This window comes from Podarcis raffonei, chromosome 10 (genome assembly GCF_027172205.1).
Source record: "Podarcis raffonei isolate rPodRaf1 chromosome 10, rPodRaf1.pri, whole genome shotgun sequence".
NCBI lineage: Eukaryota > Metazoa > Chordata > Lepidosauria > Squamata > Lacertidae > Podarcis > Podarcis raffonei.
The window spans coordinates 71,255,450-71,272,628 of record NC_070611.1 but is presented as its reverse complement, the minus strand read 5'-3'; the positions used below and the strand labels follow the sequence as shown (position 1 = coordinate 71,272,628).

The following is a 17,179-nucleotide window of genomic DNA, read 5'->3' as shown; positions in this document are numbered from 1 at the left end:
TTGCAGCGGGTTGGACTGGATGATCCTTAGAATCCCTTCCAACTCTACACTTCTATTATTTTCTCCACTTGAGAGTAAACAGCCAAAGAAAACAAGTGCCAGATCTAACTGCATATTTAATCTCTTTTACAGCAGATCGTGAATGCGCTGCCGAAAGCCTCATGTTGACTCACCTTTTCGTTTTTACAACAACCCTGTGATGTAGGCTAGGCTTATGCCCCGCAGAGGACCTTAAGGTCCATGAACAACCATAGTTTAGAGGTCCCGGGCCCTAAGGAAGTCAGACTATCCTCCACCAGGGCCAGGGCCTTTTTAGTGATGGCTCCGACCTGGTGGAATGCTCTGTCCCATGAGACTAGGGCCCTTCAGGATTTAAGCTCCTTTTGCTAGGTCTGTAAGACAGAGCTACTCCACCTGGCCTTTAATTTGAATTCAACCTGATATTTTATTTCCCTTCTCTTCCCTCCCCCTCCCCTTTTATGAGACCCCACAGCTAATTCTCCCCTGGTCTCCTTGCTGGCCCAAGTAGGACCAATTCAGCCAGCTAGCCCTGGGGATTATTTAATGCTTATTTCCCCTAAATTGATTTTTGAATTTTATTGTTATTCATGTTTTTATACTGTATTTTATGCTGCTTTTATAATTAAGTGTTTTAAATCTGTTGTTAGCCGCCCTGAGCCCAGTTTTTGAAACGGGAAGGGCAGGGTATAAATAAAAAAATATTATTAATTTATTATTAGGCTTAGAGGCAGTGACTGCCCCCACCCCGGTCACCCAGTGAGCTTCACGACGGAGTTGGGGGTAGGATTCAAACCCAGGTCTCCCAGCTCTTCGAACAGCACTCAAACCACTACACCACCACTGCCTGTCGGTACTACAGCTCCGACCACCCCTGGCCATTGGCCAAGGAAGCAGGGGCTGAAGGGATTTGGAGTCCGAACATCTGGTGGGAAACAGCCCCCCCCAGCCCCATATAGACTTACTTATCTGAGTGGAAGTGTGGGGTGTACCTGCGGCTTTGATCTGGATTTGGGAGGAAGCACCCTGTGCCCCAGGGAAAAAGGAAAAGCAATTGAGCACGCAAGTCGGAACAAAGGTTTGAGGTTTGGGTAACTCAGTGGCAGCTGGACGCGAGAATTGGGTGGGATTGCAGCTTGGAGCCGCTCTTGCTAAGCCGATACTTGTCTGCCTCCTGGCGGCCGAAATATTAGCTGCCTCCTAGTTTCAAACTCGAGGAACAAAGGCGAGCAACTCTCCTTACCTAACAGATTCAGGAAAGGCACACGATTCTTCATTCGGTGAGGGCTGGGCGGGGGAATGGCCTGTGGAACTCCTTGCCACAGAGTGCCACGGCGATGGAAGGGAGCGGAAAGGTGTTTGTGGGCTTCCCGCAGGCATCTGGTTGGCCACCGTGAGAAGGGGATGCTAGCCTAGAAGGGCTACTGGCCTTATCCAACAGACACACACACACAGACACACACACACATATATATATTCTTTATTGGAAAATAAATAAATAAATAAATAAATAACCAAATAAATAAATAAATACCCAGTATAAAATTATGAGCGCACAAGGTAAAACAAGACATGAAAAGGATCACAATAGTTAAGATAAAAAGGTAAAGGGACCCCTGACCCTTAGGTCCAGTCGTGACCGACTCTGGGGTTGCGGCGCTCATCTCGCTTTACTGGCCGAGGGAGCCGGCGTACAGCTTCCGGGTCATGTGGCCAGCATGACTAAGCCGCTTCTGGCAAACCAGAGCAGCACACGGAAATGCTGTTTACCTTCCCGCTGGAAGGTATCTACTTGCACTTTGACGTGCTTTTGAACTGCTAGGTTGGCAGGAGCAGGGACCAAGCAACGGGAGCTCACCCTTCGCGGGGATTCGAACTGCCAGCCATCTGATCAGCAGGTCCTAGGCTCTGTGGTTAAACCCACAGTGCCACCCACATCCCTAATAGTTAAGATACACCTGTGTAAAAAAGGACAACAGAAAGAAAAACTTATAAACTAACAAGGTTGTTACAGTGGTACCTCGGGTTAAGAACTTAATTCGTTCTGGAGATCCGTTCTTAACCTGAAACTGTTCTTAACCTGAAGCACCACTTTAGCTAATGGGGCCTCCTGCTGCCGCCGTGCAATTTCTGTTCTCATCCTGAAGCGAAGTTCTTAACCCGAGGTACTACTTCTGGGTTAGTGGAGTCTGTAACCTGAGGTACCACTGTATTGTACGTATCCTTAACCTAACCTTAACTTAACCTAATGCAGTGTTTATAATAATTATTTCCAAATATTGCGAAATTTGTCCACGGCAAGTCTACGTTTGTACACAACAGGCTTCCTTACAGTATAATAATAATAATAATAATAATAATAATAATAATAATAATAATTTGTGACTTATACCCCGCCCATCTGGCCAGGTTTCCCCAGCTACTCTGGGTGGCTCCCAACAAAATATTAAAAACACAATAAAACATCAGACATTAAAAACCTCCCTAAACAGGGCTGCCTTCAGATGTCTTCTAAAAGTCAGGTACAGTCATACCTCGGGTTACAGATGCTTCAGGTTGCGTTTTTTTGGGTTACGGACCCGCCAAAACCTGGATGTACCGGAACGGGTTACTTCCAGGTTTCGGTGGTCGCGCATGTGCAGAAGGGCTAAATTGCGCTTTGTGCATGCGCAGAAGCACCGAATCACAATCCACGCGTGTGTAGACACGGCGCTGTGGGTTGCTGAAATATACTCAGAGTCGCAAAGTGATTTCATGCTCTTTATTCAGCTCATAGTGGTGAGGAGGAATGAATGAAAGTCCCCTCAAAGTATCTGCTTTATATACATTATTTACACAATGGGCTGCACATGATTGGCTAATTCCGGAATTCTACTGTAAGCCAATCAGGTTGTGGATTCACTTCTATCTGGAGCATGATTGGGTAGTTCCTGCCAACCAATCATACTGCTGCATTGTTCTAGGACCAATCAGACTGCTGCCTTTTGGATCCTATTGTTCTAGGACCAATCAGACTGCTGCAGTTTGGATCCTATTCAACTCAGTACATAACAGTTGCGAACGCTGCGGGTTACGAGCGTGCCTCCCTCACGGATCACGTTCGCAACCCAAGCGTCCACTGTCGTTGTTTATTTCCTTGACATCTGGTGGGAGGGAGTTTCACAGGGCCTTGTGATCTGGAGGTTTCTCACTTTCCTCCAGATTCCTCAGATTTCCTTTTTTAAAACAACAACAACACACAACTCACTTGTCTCTGCATGCAAGTTGCCTCCTTGATTTTTTACATGCAGTGACAACCAGTCCACCAGCGCAACCTCTGTGGCCTCTCTGCTCCATGAAATACACATGTGGTGAAACCTGTTTGACAGAGAGCATTCAGCCCGAGGCTAGGAAACTGCTGAGATGGCTCCCTCGGCTGGAGACTTTCTGTATTATGGCTTGATACAGACAGATAAGGCAGAGGCACTGGCTGCACATCTGCATTCTGGAGGAAGAAGCTATGGAAAAGCCTTCAGTTTTAAGTGCTGAAAGCTCGCACCTTTCCCCCTTCTTCCCAAGAAACAAAAACCATTTTGGAAAAAGCATCGTTTGCAACCCAGGGTGTTCCCAGGTGGGCTGTCATTCAAACTTTGTCCTGATTCATTTGCAGGGAGATATGGGGACATTGCAGGGAGATATGGGGACATTGGGACGCGGGTGGCGCTGTGGGTTAAACCACAGAGCATAGGACTTGCTGATCAGAAGGTTGGCGGTTCGAATCCCCGCGACGGGGTGAGCTCCCGTTGCTCGGTCCCTGCTCCTGCCCACCTAGCAGTTCGAAAGCACATCAAAGTGCAAGTAGATAAATAGGCACCACTCCGGCGGGAAGGTAAACGGCGTTTCCGTGTGCTGCTCTGGTTCGCCAGAAGCGGCTTAGTCATGCTGGCCACATGACCCGGAAGCTGTGCGCTGGCTCCCTCGGCCAATAAAGCGAGATGAGCGCTGCAACCCCAGAGTCGTCCACGACTGGACCTAATGGTCAGGGGTCTCTTTACCTTTATGGGGAGATTGGCACTCTATACCTCCAAAGAGCATTCAAAGAATGTTGCTTCTCTCAAAGAATTCTGGGTACAAGCAACTCCCCATTTATGTGGGGGTTACGTCCGGGGGCACTGCACATTTACGAGAAATCACACACCTTTAAAACACCACTGGAGAAGCCAGCAAACACCATCTAAAACTCTTGGAAAACCCTTTTAAAAACCAGCGGCATTTGCCAAGAGCCAAACTCCACCACAATCGCTCGCTCCAAATTTCTTCGCTCAAACACCACAGGCCTCAATGTTCATTGCAAGGCACTGTTTTCATGATTTTTCACCCTTTCTGTGATGTTTTAGGATGGTTTTTGACATTTTTAATGTCCCAGATTCGGCACAACGCACGTGCGCGCGCAGTTGCACATCAATTGGACGCACGAGAATTGGTTGTTGACCCTACCGCTCACTAGGGTTGCCATATTTTTGGCAAAGTTGTTGAGCTTTTTCAGTTTTGCCCAGAGTTGTTGAGCTTTCTTTCTTTCTTTCTTTCTTTCTTTCTTTCTTTCTTTCTTTTTGAGCTCTTTTTAAGGAAACTTGCCAAAATCTGCACTTTCAACACGGGTCGCCGTAAGTCCGCACACTGAAGTGATTTCCACCTGGACACATTCCGACGGCCGAATCCTGGAAATGTCCAGGAAACTCTGGACAACTCCACCGCTCACAGAGTTACAATGCCCAGGAACCCTGAACTAACAAAATGAGCAAAACCCTTTATGGGTAATGAAAATGCTTCAAAGGTGCTTTGAGGGTAACAGAACTTCCAAGTGTACAGATTTTCCAAGGACAAAGTTCAGAATAATGAAATCCGTCCCAGCTTCTGATTTGATCCCAGAATGTCCCCATTTTCCCTGCCAGTAACTTTGGAAGTAAGGGGTTTCCTGAGGACTTGTGTGCCATATCCTGTTGGGATCGGGGTGGTGGAAATACTCTGTGGCAGGTTTTGTTTGGGATAACTCAGACTGAAATTCCCAGGTGTCAAAAAAGGTTATTTATGAATTTGCATTTAGGCAAATCTTGGGTGCCCTGCCCAGTAGAGATGTATGGAAGTGAGAGCTGGACCATAAAGAAGGCTGATCGCCGAAGAATGGATGCTTTTGAATTCTGGTGCTGGAGGAGACTCTTGAGAGTCCCATGGACTGCAAGAAGATCAAACCTCTCCATTCTGAAGGAAATCAGACCTGAGTGCTCACTGGAAGGACAGATCCTGAAGCTGAGGGTCCAAGACTTTGGCCACCTCAGGAGAAGAGAAGACTCCCTGGAAAAGACCCTGATGTTGGGAAAGATGGAGGGCACAAGGAGAAGGGGACGACAGAGGACGAGATGGTGGGACAGTGTTCTTGAAGAGACAAACATGAGTTTGACCAAACTGCGGGAGGCAGTGGAAGACAGGAGTGCCTAGCGTGCTCTGGTCCAGGGGGTCACAAAGAGTCGGACACAACTAAATGACTAAACAACAACAACATTTAGGCAAATCTACTGAATTCACTATGTTTCTAAAGCACTATGGCAGTGCTGGTATAGCTGTCAAGCACATTATTTGTATGCAAACCCAGGGAACATTTTAGGTCTTTCAGAGACCATTTGTGGGCTCCTGTACTCCTCTATTCTGTCTTGGTTAGACTGCACCTGGTGTCCTGCGTTCAGTTCTAGACGCCACAATTTAAGAAGGATGTTGACAAGCTGGAACGGTTGCAGAGGAGGGTGACAAAGATGATCAAGGGTTTGGAAACCAAGCCTGATTAGGAATGGTTGAAGGAGCTGGGCATGATTAGCCTGGAAAAGATGAGACTGAGAGGAGAGATGAAAGCCATCTTCAAATATCTCAAGGGCTGTCACACAGAGGATGGAGCAAGCTTGTTTTCTCCTGCTCCGAAAGGTAGGAACTGAAACCATGGTTTCAAGTTACAAGAAATGGGAACATTCTTTCATATGTGGTGGACCTGTAAAAGGGTAAAAGAGTATTGGGAAATAATCCATAATGAATTGGAAAAAAATGTTTAAAAGTACTTGTTTAAAATAACAGAGTCCTTTTTGTTGGAGATAATTCAGACGGAAATTCCCAGGTGTTAAAAAAGGTTATTTATGTATGCCACTATTGCGGCCCGTGTTTTGTTAGCCCCAAAATGGAAAATGAATGAGATCTCAACCAAAGAAGAATGGCAACTTAAGCTGACAGAATATGCACAGCTTGCAGACTTGACATATAGAATAAGAGAACATGAACATGCTTTTAGAGAAGATTGGAAAACGTTTATTGAATATATGGGGGGGAATTGTGCACACCTGAAAACGTTGGCAGCATCGAGATAAATTCAACAGTGTAAATAAGTTTTGACGAATGCAATAACGGAATACAGTGGGCGCTCGGGTTGTGAACATGATCCATGCACGTTCGCAGCCTGCAGTGTTTGCAACCCGCGTTTGCGCACACGCAGGTTGCGACTCGGCGCTTCTGCACATGTGCAAGCTTCTGCGCATGTGTGACCGCCAAAACCCGGAAGTAACCCGTTCTGGTACTTCTGGGTTTTGGCGGTCCGTAACCCGAAAAAACACAACCTGAAGCGGCTATAACTCGAGGTATGACTGTACTGAATGGTTTAGTTTTTGTAAAATATGCAGGGATATGTGATATGCAAAATGAACCGTGGAAAGAGAAGAAGGGAAGTCACTGATATTTTAAGGATGTTTGTTAAAATGAGTATTTTAAATTGCAAAACATAAAATTTAATAAAAATTATATCTAGAAAAATATACCTGTGGCCGGGTGTGTGGGTGTTTGTGTGTGCGCGCAGTTGTGTCTCTCGACGCAAGGTCCCTTTCCTTTGAACCCTAGACCTTGCACTTCTACGCTTCCAGCTGAGCCAGTAAGAAAATACAGGCATTCTGGGAGAGTATTCATTCAGAACTGCAAAAAATGTTAAAGATCTTTTTAAATAAAAAACCAGAGGCCTACCTCCTGGGAATTACAGATCTGGATATTCCGCAAAAGAAGAAGGGTATCTTTTATACACTGCGGCGGCAGCAAGAGTTCTTATCGCGGCAAAATGGAAGAGTAATGAAATTCCCTCTATACAAGATTGGATCCAAAAGCTGACAGAATATGCAGAATTAGATGGTATACCAGAAAAAAATAAAGAATAAATCAAAACAGGAATTTGTTTCAAAATGGGAGGTTTTCAAAGAATATTTGAAATATAAATATAGTAGTTTAAACTCGGTTGCAGCATTCGAGGATATAGGATATAGGAATTAAGATATATTAAGATATAGGAATTAAGATATAGGAATTAAGATATAGGAATTAAGATATATTAAGAAAAAGTTTAATAGTGATAAAAGTGTGTACTGGCAATAAGTTATATAAAATCGAAATATGGACTAGACGGGAGGTTGGGTCTTTAGTGTTAAGACCAATTTATGTCTTATTGTTCGTTAAGAAAATTCAGTATCTATTGTTATTCTTGTGTGTAATTTGGTATTAGTGTTTTCCCTTTTTTCTTTTCTTGCTGTATCAATAAAAATTTTAAAAAGCAAGCTTTAAACACAAGCTGTTTGAGGGTGAGAGCTGAGGAGAGTGCTGCAGCCTGTTCATAGCTCCTGAATTTCCTTAAACGCTAACACATGACGTGGGGCCCCGTACAGGAGACTTAAAAGCTCTCCGCCCCTGCATGAAGATAATATATATATATATATTTGGCACGCAAACAGCTCCTTTACTGTAAGGCCTAGCAAAGGGGCCTGGTTACGGCAAGGGGAAAATGTCGAGCCGCACCTCTCTGGGGCTTGGCTCTCTTGTCCCGACAGCGTCCAAGCTAAACAAAGAGTTTAGTTCACAGATGAAACTGGTTAAGTGGAAATTGGGGAGGGGGGCTACAGCCTGCCTGCAGGAAGAGGCCAATCTATGGGGCGAGGTGAACAACGTGGAAACAATTAAGCAAGTTCCCCGAAACAGGCAGGTCTGTGGGAAACCGGCAAGCGCACCCCACAAATGTGTCGCCCCCCCAAAAAAGGACGTCCCATTTTTTATCGCAAGAGAACGGCCGCCATTTTGGTTGCCAGTATCTCGCAAGATTTCGCAGCACAGTTTCCCCTCTGGAAAAGTGGCAGACTTTTGTGGCAGAGGTCTTGCTTTCGGGCACTGTGCCTGGAAAATGTGTCGGGGGTTGTTGGGGGGGGGAGGAAGGAAACTACGGAGATCACGGCAAACCCAAACGGCCGGCGTGCTCTCATGAGAAAGAACAGGAAGACGGCGTGCGGGAAAATGGCATTCCAAATTTTGACCACAGGGTCAAACTCTTTTAAATTCACCCAAGTTGGTGGCCATCATTGGCTCCTGCAGAACACAGTTCCCTAGATGACCAGCGCTGCACAAAGAATTCCTTTCTTCCATCTGCCCTGAATTTTGGATCCCTTCCAGTCGGGATTCAGGCCTCATCATGGGACTGAAACTGCCTTGGTCACACTGGTTGATGATCTCCGGCGGGCTAGGGACAAAGGTGAGAGCTGTTTCCTAGTTCTGCTGGATCTCTCAGCGGCTTTTGACACCATCGACCATAACATCCTTCTGGACCGTCTTGAGGGGCTGGGAGCTGGGGGCACTGTCATACAGTGGTTCCGCTCCTTCCTCCTGGTCCATCTTCAGAAAGTGGGGGGGGGATGAATATTCGGACCCCTGGGCTCTCACTTGTGGGGTGCCTCAGGGCTCTGTCCTCTCTCCCATCCTTTTTAACATCTACATGCAGCTGCTGGGGTTTGGGCTGGGTGTCCATCAATATGCGGATGATACCCAGCTTTACCTCTCTTTCAAATCAGAACCAGTGATGGCGGTGAAGGTCCTGTGTGAGTGTCTGGAGGCGGTTGGAGGATGGATGGCGGCTAATGGATTGAGGTTGAATCCTGACAAGACAGAAGTACTGTTTTGGGGGGACAGGAGGCGGGCAGGTGTGGAGGACGCCCTGGTCCTGAATGGGGTAACTGTGCCCCTGAAGGACCAGGTGCGCAGCCTGGGAGTCATTCTGGACTCACAGCTGTCCATGGAGGCTCAGGTCAATTCTGTGTCCAGGGCAGCTGTCTACCAGCTCCATCTCGTACGCAGGATGAGACCCTACCTGCCCGCAGACTGTCTCGCCAGAGTGGTGCATGCTCTAGTTATCTCCCGCTTGGAGTACTGCAATGCCTACTGACTCTGATATTAGAGGAGGTGCATGCATAGATAGAAAGGGACGCGGGTAGCGCTGTGGGTTAAACCACTGAGCCTAGGACTTGCCGATCAGAAGGTTGGCGGTTCGAATCCCCGCGACGGGGTGAGCTCCCGTTGCTCGGTCCCTGCTCCTGCCAACCTAGCAGTTCGAAAGCACGTCAAAGTGCAAGTAGATAAATAGGTACCGCTCCAGCGGGAAGGTAAACGGCGTTTCCATGCGATGCTCTGGATCGCCAGAAGCGGCTTAGTCATGCTGGCCACATGACCTGGAAGCTGTCTGCGGACAAACGCCGGCTCTCTCGGCCAGTAAAGCGAGATGAGCACTGCAACCCCAGAGTCGGTCACGACTGGACCCAATGGTCAGGGGTCCCTTTACCTTTACCTTTTATGCCTAGATAGCCAGTGTTGTTCAACTTCCCTATGAAGAGGGATTGACTGTTCACTCGGAGAATCGTAACTCCGGGCCAGGGCCAGCCCAAGACATTTTGCCACCCGAAGCAGACCCCCAAATGGCATCTCCTTTCTCCGTCAGGGAAGAAAGGGTGAGGGAAGACCTACGTTGCAGACAAGGGGAAAAGAATGATCAACATCATTACCTGCTGCCCCGTGGATCTTGCCGCCTGAGGCAGTTGCCTCATCTTGCCTCATGGGTGGGCCAGCCCTGCTCTGGACAAGGAATCAACGTCTCCTAACAACTCTCAACACCCTGAACAAACTACAGGTCCCAGGATCCCTTGGGGTGGGAAGCCATGGCCATTAAACTGGTCTTAAAGGTAAAGGGATCCCTGACCATTAGATCCAGTCGCTGCGCTCATCTCGCTTTACTGGCCGAGGGAGCCGGCGTACAGCTTCCGGGTCATGTGGCCAGCATGACTAAGCCGCTTCTGGCAAACCAGAGCAGCGCACGGAAACGCCATTTAGCTTCCCGCCGGAGCGGTACCTATTTATCTACTTGGGGATTCGAACCGCCGACCTTCTGATGGGCAAGTCCTAGGCTCTGTGGTTTAACTCACAGCGCCTCCCACGTCCCTACTGGTCTTAACAGTGCTTTAAATCCAAAGTACGGAATTGTTCCAGGTCTCAGCCGTGAATAAAATGGAACAATTATTTGTAACTTGGAAACTATGAACACAACTTAAAATCCAGACAAGCTTTTAATTTGCCGTTTTAGGGTGTTGTTGTTTTTTAAACAGCTGGTTCCGATATTTTACCTGGTTTTTAAGTTACTGCAGCTGACTGTTTGTTTCGTATGCTTTTGTGATATACTGGTTTTAAACAATCTAAGCCGCCCAGCGGTGCTGGGAGGGTGGAGTGCACGTTTTCTAAATTACTAAAGCAATAAATAAAGGGCAGGCTGTGAACCTGTGTGCGCGAGTGTGTCTTCCTCTCTTGAGTTCCTGAAATCCAGAGGTGGTGCGGAACATTAATGAGAAAACCAGATCCCCCAGACCAATAGGCCATTAAGGCTCAGCTTGCCCCTCCTCTAAACATTGCTGAAAAGTCTCTCTTCCCTTCCCCCCACTCTGTGTGTGTGTGTGTGTGTGTGTGTGTGTGTGTGTGTTTGTGTGGCAACTTCCTGTCTGGAAAATCCCTGCAGCTGTTTCAGCTCAGCTTTCACTGTGATTTCGTGTTACCACGAGCAATTTTTTTTTTGCAGGAGTGATGCCCAATCGAGTTGCCTGTCTCTGAACATCAGCTTCCTCCTTCTTTGCCCAGCTTTGTGAACAACTTAATAATAATAATAATAATAATAATAATAATAATAATAATAATAATAATTTTTATTTATACCCCACCCTCCCCGGCCAGAGCTGGGCTCAGGGCGGCTAACACCAATAAAATTACAGTAAAAACATAATAGGAAAAAACTAATCTAAAATGCAGGTTAAAATGCAATTTAAAATGCAGCCTCATTTTAAAAATAGCCCATAGATGATCTTCTTCTTCTTCTTCTTCTTATCATCATCATCATCAAACTGCAATGTTCATTCACTGCAGTGTATGTTCGACACCCCAACTTTGACGAGCACGGAGCACACAAGGGGCTGCCCTGAACTGAGCCAGACCTCTGGGTCCAATGAGTTTAGTACTGTCAACACAGGCTGGCAGCAGCCAGTGGCGTCAAGTCCATGGACTAGGGGCCTGGCAGCTCCTTCCCCAAAGCCCAGGAAGCTTCTGCCTGGCTATACGGCCTAGGACCCTCGTACCTACGGGACCGCCTCTCCTGGTAAGTCCCACGGAGGAACTTACGGTCTTCAAACAAAAACATCTTGGAGATCCTGGGCCACAGGGAGGTTAGGCTGGCCTCAACCAGAGCCAGGGCCTTTTCAGTACTGGCCCCGATCTGGTGGAACGCTCTGTCCCAAGAGACTAGGGCCCTGCGGGACTTGACATCTTTCCACAGGGCCTGCAAGACAGAGCTGTTCCACCAGGCCTTTGGCCAGGGCACAGCCTGACTCCCTCCTTTGGTAATCCTCACAGAACTCTGGCCCAATGGTTGCCATGAATTTGATTCTGAAATGATTTTAGAATGAATTGATTTTAGAATGCTGTGTTACTTTTATTGTTGTTAGCCGCTCTGAGCCCGGCTTCGGCTGGGGAGGGCGGAATATAAATAACATTTTTTTATGATGATGATGATGATGATGATGATGATTATTATTATTATTGGAGGCACAATGTTCTGACAGGGTCCAAGGGCCCTCCCGCCACCTGCCCAAAATCCACCCAGCTTTGGGGAGGCGGCAGCAAGGCTCCAACATCTTGTCAGAGGCCCCAAAGGCTGAGAAGCTTCTGCGTGGCTTAGGGAGGGAGGGGCGATGCTTCTGTGCGTGTTGCAACACCACCCCAGCCCCATATCGCCCTGGCAAGCTGGTGCCCCTGCCCTAACTGTTCCCCTACAAAAAAAAATGCACTGCTCGCCACTGGCAGTAGCCAGTGAGATGCCGTGATTTGAACCCAAGACCTTCTTAATGCAAGATAGATGTTCTGCCACCAATCATAAATCCTGGTTTGAATGTATTTTGGAAGTGTAAGAAGGAAGGCACATTCTACCACATGTGGTGGACATGCGAGATAACAAAAGCATTCTGGGAAATGCTTTATAACGAGTTGAAAAAAATGTTTAAAATAACGTTTGTGGAAAAACCAGAAGCTTTTTTACTAGGGATTTCCGGTGCAGAGATACCAAAGGAGCAGAAACTGTTATGTACTGAAGTTCTCACCCTGGGCCAGCAGGGGGATACTGTAGATAGTTTTCACTCAGGTCCACATATGCAAATAAGGGATTGAAAGTGACGTTCAGTGATTGGATAGTTACAGAAAGTGGTTACTGTTGCATTGTAGTAGAGCTCTATATAAGCAGGCTGGCTGAACCCTTCAGTTCAGTTCTGGCCTGTGAATAAACAAGAGCTGTTTGAAGAATCGCTGTGTTGTCTGATATGTTCACCCACAACTTAACAGAAACGACGACAACAGCGTGGAGACTACTGGACCAGAGATGGAAAGAAGATAAAGTTCCGACCAGAGAGGAATGGCTGATGAAGATGATGGACTACGCCGAAATGGGGAAAATGACTGGGAAAATCAGAAACCAGGCTAGAGAGAAACTTTCATAAGGGATGGGAGAAATTTACAAATTATCTAAGAGAACACTGTAAACAACTAGAAGCTCTGGCAGGATTTGAGTAAGGCTTGTAACGTACTATAAGGTAAAAATGGATTACAGTGGACGCTCGGGTTGCGATTCAGCTCTTTTGCGCATGCGCAAAGTGTGATTTAGTGCTTCTGCGCATGCGCGACCACCGAAACCCAGAAGTAACCCGTTCTGGTACTTCTGGGTTTTGGCGATCTGCAACCCGAAAACACGCAACCTGAAGCGGCTGTAACCCGAGGTATGACTGTATTTTAAGAAAAACGGAGAAAATATATGATGCAGTTGAAAAAGACTGAAAATGGAAACCATGGAAGGGTGGAAGGAAATCTAAGGTTTCAGGGAACATTTAGATGTTGATGATTATGTCTAACGTTTGAATTTAAATGTGTAGTGTAAAACTGAATAAAAGATATTATTTTTAAAAAAGAAATAAATCCGCATCTGTATGGCATTTTCCTGCTTGACCCTTCCCCTCTGGTTATTTGTTTTTGTTTTTGGAGAAGGACTGCTTCCCTGTCTCCCTCTTTGCAGGATGCCTGGGGTACGTGGACTGGGGGAGATTAGCCTGGGTTACACCGTCCAACACATCCGGACTGCAGATAACACAGGAGCAAAAACACCTCTCTTGCCCTTCCCCATTAAATGTGAGCTGTGGAACCAACCGCTTCACCCCTCACCGTTTTTTTGAGATTTCCACTGAGGCGCACAGCACCGGGCCACTGTGTTGTCTTTGGACCACGGTGACGACTTTGGAACGAAGCCGCAAACCATGATCCAGTTTCCCTTCCTCCTTGCGGGCCAAAGTCAACAAATTCTCCAGGCAGGAACCGGCAAAATGCAGAATCGGGAGGAATTGTTAGTGCTGTAGGGTCTGTAAGGAGAGAAGGGTCAACCCCAAAGCTGCATCTGGTGATGTCTGGATTGCAGAAGTCTTGAGTCAACTGAGATAGCTCAGCTGGTAGAGCACAAGACTCGTACTCTCAGGGTTGGGGGTTTGAGCCCCATGTTGGGCAAAAGATTCCTGCATTGCCGGGGGTTAAGCTATGGTTTTCCCAGTAGTGATGTATGGAAGTGAGAGCTGGACCATAAAGAAGGCTGATCGCCGAAGAATGCTTTTGAATTCTGGTGCTGGAGGAGACTCTTGAGAGTCCCATGGACTGCAAGAAGATCAACCCTCTCCATTCTGAAGGAAATCAGCCCTGAGTGCTCACGGGAAGGACAGATCCTGAAGACTTTGGCCACCTCATGAGAAGAGAAGACTCCCTGGAAAAGACCCTGATGTTGGGAAAGATAGAGGGCACAAGGAGAAGGGGACGACAGAGGACAAGATGGTGGGACAGTGTTCTCGAAGAGACCAGCATGAGTTTGACCAAACTGCAGGAGGCAGTGGAAGACAGGAGGGCCTGGCGTGCTCTGGTCCAGGGGGTCACGAAGAGTCGGACACGACTAAACGACTAAACAACACCAGACAACAACTAAATTACCCTTGTGATTTTTTTCTACCTCCATGATTATGCCGTGAGGTGCGCTTGCCTTTTTCTTTCCTTAATAATAATAATAAAATTTTATTTATATCCCGCCCTCCCCAGCCGAAGCCGGGCTCAGAGTGGCTAACAACAGTAAAAATAACACAGTTTACTTAAAATCACAATCAATTAATTGAAACACATTCTAAAATCAATTCATTCTAAAATCAATTCAGAATCAAATTAATGGCAACCACTGGGCTAGAGTTCTGTGAGGATTACAGAAGGAGGGGGTCAGACTGTGCCTTGGCCAAAGGCCTGGTGGAACAGCTCCGTCTTCCCTGCGGAAAGATGTCAAGTCCCGCAGGGCCCTGGTCTCTTGTGACAGAGCGTTCCACCAGATCGGGGCCACGGCCAAAAAGGCCCTGGCTCTGGTTGAGGCCAGCCTAACCTCCCTGTGGCCCTAGACCTCCAAGATGTTTTTGTTTGAAGACCGCAAGGTCCTCCATGGGACATACCAGGAGAGGCGGTCCTGTAGGTAAAAGGGTCCTAGGCCGTATAGGGCTTTAAAGGTCAAAACCAGAACCTTGAACTTGATCCTGTACTCCACCAGGAGCCAGTGCAGCTGGCATAGCACCAAGTGAATGTGATCCCGTGGCGAGAGCCCTGTAAGGAGTCTCGCCGCGGCATTCTGCACCCGCTGGAGTTTCTGGGTCAGTCTCACGGGCAGCCCCACATAGAGTGCGTTACAATAACCTTCTCTCCAGCTCAGGGGTTCTCGGCATAGCTGTCAACTTTTCCCTTTTCTTGCGAGTAATCCTATTCGTAATAAGGGAACTTCCCTTTAAAAAAGGGAAACGTTGACAGCTATGGTTCTCGGTCCTCCTCCACCCAGCTTTGGCTTCAGGCGCACATTGTTCCTAGGCCTTCTCTCCAGGAAAGGCAAATCCCACTTCTAACACCAATGTTGCATAACTCGGGCACCATCCCTGTTCTCTGCCGAGCGGTTGTAAGATTCCAGGGCGGTCCAGGCACTCACTCTGGTTTTGTGCTCCTTTGGGAGAACTGAAGTCAGAGCAGAGACTGTGGTAGCTTTAAGAAATGATTTGTTCACCTATTTACACCTTCAGTCTGCATGGAGGAAGCCCAGATCTTACAGCACGGTCATTCCAAGAGGCGCTGTTCCCCACACAGCAGAGTAGCCCCGGAGTCCAAGGCATCTCTCCCGATCATAGCTGTCAACGTTTCCCTTTTTTAAAGGGAAATTCCCTTATTCCCAATAGGATTTCTCGCAAGAAAAGGAAAAAGTTGGCAGCTATGCTCCTGATCACAAGAATTGGGAAGGGACAGATAATCCCAGCACCTCCCGCAGGTAAGAAGGGTGTGTGTAGATACTAAGCTATTGTTCCAAAGGCAAAATATACTGTATTTTTTCCGTCTATAAGACGCCCCCCCCCATGTATAAGGTGCCCCCTATTTTGGGGGACTCAGATTTAAGGAAATGGGGGGAGATGTATCCGTGTATAAGACGCCCCCAAATTTTGGACATTATTTTTAAGGGGGGAAAACCTAGTCTTATACATGGGAAAATATGGTATATCCATTGTCCCACCTGCCTGCGATGGGTGTGTGGCCCTCAGAAGATGGCCCAGCAATGAACGCGGACCTCAGGCTGAGTGATGGTTCCCCACTCTTGGCTCAATGTATAGATTCAGGTCAGACCAAATAAAACGTCCACACGAAGAGAGACATTGCGCAGAGCCAACATAAACCCAAGATGCCGACTGCATTATTAGAAGAACTGAGGTTTATTTGTGCCTTGTTAAGACGGAGGCCATTCCACAGAATCCACTGAAGAGGTAGTCACCAAAGGATATACTCCTTGTCTCCTACGACTGGGTTGTCTCTGAAGGATGCCCATCTTCAGGGGGAAAGTCTCAGACCAGCAGCCATCACACAACAACAATACAGGGCCTTTTCCGTGGTGGCTCCCCATTTGTGAAATGCTCTCCCCAGGGAGGTCTCGCCTGGCTCCATCATTACATATCTCCTTTTTAAACCTGGGCTTTTGGGCCTGAATTGGAAAAGTTTCAAGGATCTGTGGCAGGGCGGGATCTGTCAGACCTATATTTTATCTGCACAGTTGTGTTTCTAGGTTTTTACTTGGTTGTTCTACTTGGTTCTAATGTTTTGTCATTTTTGCAAACTATTATTTATTAAATTTGGATGTGGGTGGCGCTGTGGGTAAAAGCCTCAGCGCCTAGGGCTTGCCGATCGAAAGGTCGGCGGTTCGAATCCCCGCAGCGGGGTGCGCTCCCGTTGTTCGGTCCCAGCGCCTGCCAACCTAGCAGTTCGAAAGCACTCCCAGGTGCAAGTAGATAAATAGGGACCGCTTACTAGCGGGAAGGTAAACGGCGTTTCCGTGTGCGGCTCTGGCTCGCCAGAGCAGCGATGTCACACTGGCCACGTGACCTGGAAGTGTCTCCGGACAGCGCTGGCCCCCGGCCTCTTGAGTGAGATGGGCGCACAACCCTAGAGTCTGTCAAGACTGGCCCGTACGGGCAGGGGTACCTTTACCTTTACCTATTTATTAAATTTATCGGTCGCTTTTTGTTTTTTACCAAGGTAACTCAAAGCAACTCGCAACAGGTAAACGTGTGGATGCATACATTAAAGCCAGAATGAAAGAAAACAAAAGTCAGTGTGCAGATCAAGGGAAATCAGAGTACCAAATAAATCTGCCTTGATCAAACCCTGCCTGGAA

General features: G+C 47.4%; 1 long non-coding RNA gene across 1 annotated transcript in view; it reads left to right on the top strand.

Annotated features, from left to right (window-relative positions):
* The window catches only part of LOC128421840 (uncharacterized), a 41,154-nt gene extending 34,793 nt beyond the window's left edge, over nt 1–6,361 (top strand). The window contains exon 2 of the long non-coding RNA XR_008332379.1: nt 6,331–6,361. This is a non-coding gene — a long non-coding RNA (uncharacterized LOC128421840). The remainder of the gene's footprint in view (nt 1–6,330) is intronic.
* Nucleotides 6,362–17,179: the final 10,818 nt, after the last annotated feature.